The sequence below is a fragment of the Dreissena polymorpha genome, chromosome 2, assembly GCF_020536995.1.
Source record: "Dreissena polymorpha isolate Duluth1 chromosome 2, UMN_Dpol_1.0, whole genome shotgun sequence".
Lineage (NCBI taxonomy): Eukaryota > Metazoa > Mollusca > Bivalvia > Myida > Dreissenidae > Dreissena > Dreissena polymorpha.
Genome location: NC_068356.1, coordinates 90,308,145 through 90,314,228, shown reverse-complemented (window position 1 = coordinate 90,314,228; position 6,084 = coordinate 90,308,145). Strand labels below are relative to the sequence as shown.

Here is a 6,084-nt window from a genome sequence, read left to right as displayed (position 1 = left end):
ACAATAACATAAAATAGGCAAGAAAAATTATGCATGAAGACGAATTTCATAAAATGTAGCAAAGACAAATTAGCGCCCCGAGCCGATTGTGACGAAGATGTTTCGTACATATTTTCCTACAATAACCGAAGCATTCGTCTTTTTATTAGGATCGGAGTTAGTGTTCGTGTGTCGTTTGAATAGATATCGTTGCAGGAATTTAAAATGATCCGTAAAACTAAATTTAGATTCACATCGCAAAAGCATGATATACATGCTGGCGAATTCGACTGTACATACATTTTCGATTTCAGAATTAAATATCTAGCTTATTTCGCATTTTTCGACACATGTTTTTCTTAACTTTTATCTTAATTTATATTGAAATATATGTATAATAAGTTTTTACACATTTTATATAAATTCTGAAATATTTGACAAAATCGTGCATAATCGCTGTTGTGTCATAAATTAAATGATAAAGATGCGAAGTAAATATATCTTGATCAGAGATACCTAATGTCTTAAAAACAATTCTAATTATTAATGTCCGGGTTGTTCAGGCCTTACAGCAGAATTGTACAAGGTTTGTAAGCAACAATTGGTACTTTTGTAATCTAAGTAAAGCATTTCAACGTTCGAATGAACTGTTGGTCATACGCAATGGACAATTACATGCATTCCCAAAGGTAACAGATCGTTATTATGATAAACGTGAGAAAACACAAGGCTAATATGTGTTATAATGAACTTAACTGAAGAGATTGATATTCCATTTTCGCTTTAAATTTTCTTGAAAATGCTTATGTTTTTCTTTCGTGGTCATTCTGTCGTGAGCCACTTTCTTTCTTTAATATTGGTCCCAAATTTGGGTGCCAACATGCAGAGTGACTTGTCATTATACTTTTTAAATCTTTTTTTCACCGCAGATTTTTCTTTCTTCCTTTTCAGTTGTCTGCTGATGACGATTTGTTGAAGAACGTCAAAAAGACATATTTTTGTAAAATAGTGCACGTCTTTTTAATTGTATATCATCGCATGCGAATGATCAATGCCCTTTTTGTAAACATAAACGTTTTAATTTTCTAATACGGCCTTTGACAGTTCGTAAATTATCTTCTAAACAACGGGAACATAAATGGAAAAGGTTATCTTTTTGAGTTATACAAATAAAAATGGCATAAGGCAATTAATTTAGTTTTCGGCGTTCGTAGTGACCTTCCTTCACATAAATGACAGACAGAAGAGGCAGAGGAGATATCACCAAAGTTGATACTGATAAGGCGCATTGAACAGGGAAATAGGGGACGTCGACGTTTCACAGAGACGTAGCAAGTTTAGTCGCAGTGACAATTGGGCTGGCGTGACGGGAGTTCTTTCACTGAGTATCCTAAATGGTTTCACGTTAATATATGGAATGCCTTCAGTTATCGGAAGCATCATTTACGTCACGCAATTAGTCTCTACAGATATTACATGCTTTAAAACTACTAATTTTCTCTGCGTTCTACATGCAACGTCTTTTCAGTGTTGTATATAGATCTGACAATCACTTGGCAATGAACTTAGCATAATTTATGACAAAACTTTGCCACTTTGCTTTAACCTTATGAAACTGAGTTTTCTACTACATGCGTACTTGAATTGTGCGCTTGCTTGACCATTTTTTGCGCATGTCAACCACTTTGATGACCATCTGGTCGCCACTTTTTTACGAGATAGGAAAAGAACCGAACAGAATGTAAAATATATGGCATACATTATAATTAGTCATAGTTTTCTGTTAAAAAAATTATCTTACTAGTGATTGCACATTTTTAACTTTTCCCCAACATGTCGCTGTTTAATATTCACGTTTTCCTTGAAATGCGCGATCGAATCCAGAGTTTGAGTAGCAATAAATAACATATGTTGTTATCACCAAAACAATTGAGCCTCGTTTTGAGAAAACTGGACATAATGCATGTGCGTAAAGTGTCGTCCCAGATAAGCCTGTGCAGTCCGCACAGGCTAATCAGGGACGACACTTTCCGCCTAAACTTGATTTTCAGTAAGGAGGGACTTCCTTGAAACTGAAAATACCATAAAAGCGGAAAGTGTCAGCCCTGATTAGCCTGTGCGGACTGCACAGGCTAATCTGGCAAGACACTTTTCGCATAGGCATTAAGCCCAGCTTTCTCAGAACGCGACTCAATTAGTAAGATTCAACAAAGCTACGTCCACGCAGCGTGAACACCAAAGCACCTGCTTGTACGTACGTTATCTCAAACGTTCTGCAGACCACGGACAGATCTCTAAAAGGTAGGGCGACTTTGTCTTAATTTCAAGTCTTTAATTATTCAATCTTGATATTTGAATCTCTCATGCCTTTTTTCCGATGACCATCAAACGAGCTTATTGTACAATATACTTTTTTTACATTCAAAATTAAACTGGCAAATTTCCAGGCTCATTTGTAACATATGTTTTGATTGGTCAGCTTTTTTTATAAAAAAAAACTTTGTTACTAGAGCCGCAACGATATTTAAATTGAACGCTTGCGCATTATATAGATGATATTTGTTGAATCGGAAATTTTATAGATTTTAATTGATAAGTGATCAAAGAAATTAATATTTTAACGAATCGCGATGCAACGAGTGACCATATTTCTTTTCTATAATCAAAATCGATATTCTACTTAAAGTGATATTATGGGCATGTTTCACTGTTGAATTGAGCTGAAAAGAATTAAACAGGTCAAAAGAGTTAGTTAAAATGTGGTTACTGACCACAATGCAACTCATCTTGCTACCAGTTGTTTATAAAAATATATTTTATATTCGATATTCTTACGTGACTCACCCAGTCCTGTAAGCCGAAATGATCCGTAAAACAAAATTGTGTCTTAGTGTCGTATGAACGAATCTGCACTAAAACTAAATTTAGGTTCACATTGTACATGCCTGATCAGTTGTCAAACGAAAGTGCGGTTGATATTCAAATGCATTATTTTTCTCTTTCCGGGATAATGTTTTAGTATGCTGATGCTGCATTAACAAATACAAGTGTATATGAAGTGAAAACACCAAAAATAAACATCGGTTGCGATAGACACTTATAAACTGTTAGATGCCCATAATATCACTTTAAACCACTACATTTTTTTTATTTCATGCTGTTTTCTGATAGTTGTACAATATTACAAATACAAGAAATACATTTGAGATTTTGGCGAGCACAATAATATCATGACATCAAATACGATGTCATTTCACAGTAAAACAGTGAACATTATTGATAATTTTCATGGATTTTGTTCACAGTTTGTATAAAAAATATTCATCTATTAACCACAAAAAAGTTAATCACTTGCAGACTGCCACATTTCAAAGTCAACTAGCTAACTAAAGCAACAAAAATAATGTCATGACCAATATATATACCCCTCTACAACAACATGAAAAGATATCGATTAATATATTTATTGAAACGTTATTTACCAGTTTAATATACTCGGTAGACTTAATCGATTCCGGGCATTATAAAATAATGCATCAAAAAGAATCGTTGGAGCTCTCGTTGGTATAATATAATTCCCTGATCCTAAAATTAGAAAACGGCCCAGCACACAAAAAACAACGGTTTTGCATTGCTACCGGAATGCATATGTATATGACTATGGCTGCTTAATTATTTCGCTTTAATACGTGATTCAGTCCTTTGAGAAATATTTTGCGATAAATGCGTAATGATAAGAAATGTATTGCGCATGAAGAAAATGTTATAAAGGACATCAATATATCCATTTACGTGTACAAGATTATTCGACATGATGTCATATTATTAAACCGTCGAACTTGCTCTCTGATGTTTCGTATATTTTACAAAACATGGCGCCATTAAATACCCTCACTGCGGGTAAAGTATAAAAAATCTTAATCAAATAGTTGCGATGATAAAACAGAACAATAAAAATAAAAAGTGATCAAACACGGCATCACTAATATAACAAGGGCTGTTTGTAAAACATGCAAGCTCCCCATATGGGCTGTCAGTTGTAGTGGCAGCCATTGTGTGAATACGTTTTTTGTCACTGTGACCTTGACCTTTGACCTAATGTAAGATATCATCCGGAAACCATTGTACTATTTCGAGTCACTGTGACCTTTGACCTAGTTACATGAAAATCAATAGGGGTCATCTGCCAGTCATGATCAATGTACCTATGAAGTTTCATGATCCTAGGCGTAAGCATTCTTGAGTTATCATCCGGAAACCATTTTACTATTTCGAGTCACTGTGACCTTGACCTTTGACCTTGTGACCTAACAAGAGCTGTCAGAGGACAGCGCGCCCAACTATTCGAGTGCTTGACAGTATAACGTTAGCCATCATGGGAAAATTGTTCATTTTCAATAATTTATTAGACGGTCTTTCAAAAATAAAAAAAATAAAAAATTGGGGGGGGGGGGGGTAGGAGGGGGGTATAATGTGGGATGTGGTAATTTATAAGTTGTTTAAAAAAAAAATTGGGGGGGGGGGTAGGGGGTGAGGGGTGAGAGGCGGTTATAATGTGGGGTGTCTGGTTGACCGCCCCTTCAATGCTGTTGGGGCTTAACACGTACACAATTTACTGAAAATGGTATTGCTCCTTTTAATACTCAACATTTAGGCCTATTATGAAAGTTCATTTTCATCATTATAAGCGGATGCATGGAATAGATACTCCGTGTCCGCATACGGAACGCAGACACGGAACGCCGACGCGGAGCGCGGACACGGATGCATGGAAACCCGGCCTTAAACTAACCAGGAATAAAACATTTTCTTTCATACCTAGTGATAAAACAGGACATTTCTGCAGTGAACAGCATTAAGTGGGGGTAGGGGGGTGGGGGGTGAGAGGGGGGTATAATGTGGGGTGTGGTAATTTATAAGATGTTTAAAAAAATGGGGGGGGGGTTGAGGGGGTAGGGGGGGGTAGGGGGAGTGAGAGGGGGTATAATGTGGGGTGTGGTAATTTATTAGATGTTTAAAAAAAATCTTTTTTTTTGGGAGGGTGGTTGGGGGGGGGGGTAGGGGGGTAGGGGGAAGTGAGAGGGGGGTATACTGTGGGGTGTAGTAATTTATTAGCTGTTTACAAATAATAAAAAAAAATTGGGGGGTGGGGGGGTAGGGGGGTGGGGGGTGAGAGGGGGGTATAATGTGGGGTGTGGTAATTTATTAGATGATGTTTAAAAAAATTGGAGGGGGGGTGAGGTTGGGGGGGGGGGCGGAATATAGGCTGGGGTGATGTTGTTGGGGGGGGGGGGGGAGTGAGAGGGGGTTTATAATGTGTGGTGTGGTAATTTATGAGATGTTTAAAAAAATAATTTTTTTTTTTTTTGGGGGGGGTAGCGGTGTGTAGGGGGGGGGGGGGGTGAGAGGGGGTATAATGTGGGGTGTGGTAATTTATTAGATTTAAAAAAAATGTGTTTTTTTTGGGGGGTAGGGGGGTGGGGGTGAGAGGGGGTTATAATGTGGGGTGTGGTAATTTATAAGATGTTAAAAAAATCATTTTTTTTTTTGGGGGGGGGTTGGGGGGGGGTAGGGGGGGGTAGGGGGGAGTGAGAGGGGGGTATAATGTGGGGTGTGGTAGTTTATTAGATTAAAAAAAAAATTGGGGGGGGGGTAGGGGGGTGGGGTGAGAGGGGGTATGGGATGAAGTAATTTATGAGATGATGTTTAAAAAAAATATTTGGGGATGAGGTTTGCGGGGGGGGGGGGGATATAGGTTGGGGTGATGTTGGTAAACAAGTATGCAAAATATAAAAGCAATATTTCAAGGGACAATGAAAAAAATAACATATGATCTCACACTGACATGAACAAATATCCTCTATTTATTAAACATGAAATTTAAACTTATTGCATTTGTTTCCCCTGTATATAAGATAGATATAATAGTGTATTACCTCCCCTGCCCTGCTTATATTTATATTAATCAACAAAATTAAACATTAACACAATATTTAATATACAAAATATACAAAATAATCTCATATTCTGATAATATTTTTACTGATCCACTTTATTTTACTCAAATGATGATTTTTCATTGGACTGATAATTATAGATTAAGGA

The 6,084-nt window shown here is 36.9% G+C and overlaps 1 protein-coding gene across 2 annotated transcripts in view; it reads left to right on the top strand.

Moving 5' to 3' along the window:
• The first annotated feature begins 2,176 nt into the window (after positions 1-2,176).
• Positions 2,177-6,084, top strand: part of LOC127868019 (chitotriosidase-1-like) — a 33,096-nt gene continuing 29,188 nt past the window's right edge. For both annotated transcript variants that reach the window (XM_052409575.1, XM_052409577.1), the window contains exon 1: positions 2,177-2,280. The gene's annotated coding sequence lies outside the window, so the exon portion shown is untranslated. The remainder of the gene's footprint in view (positions 2,281-6,084) is intronic.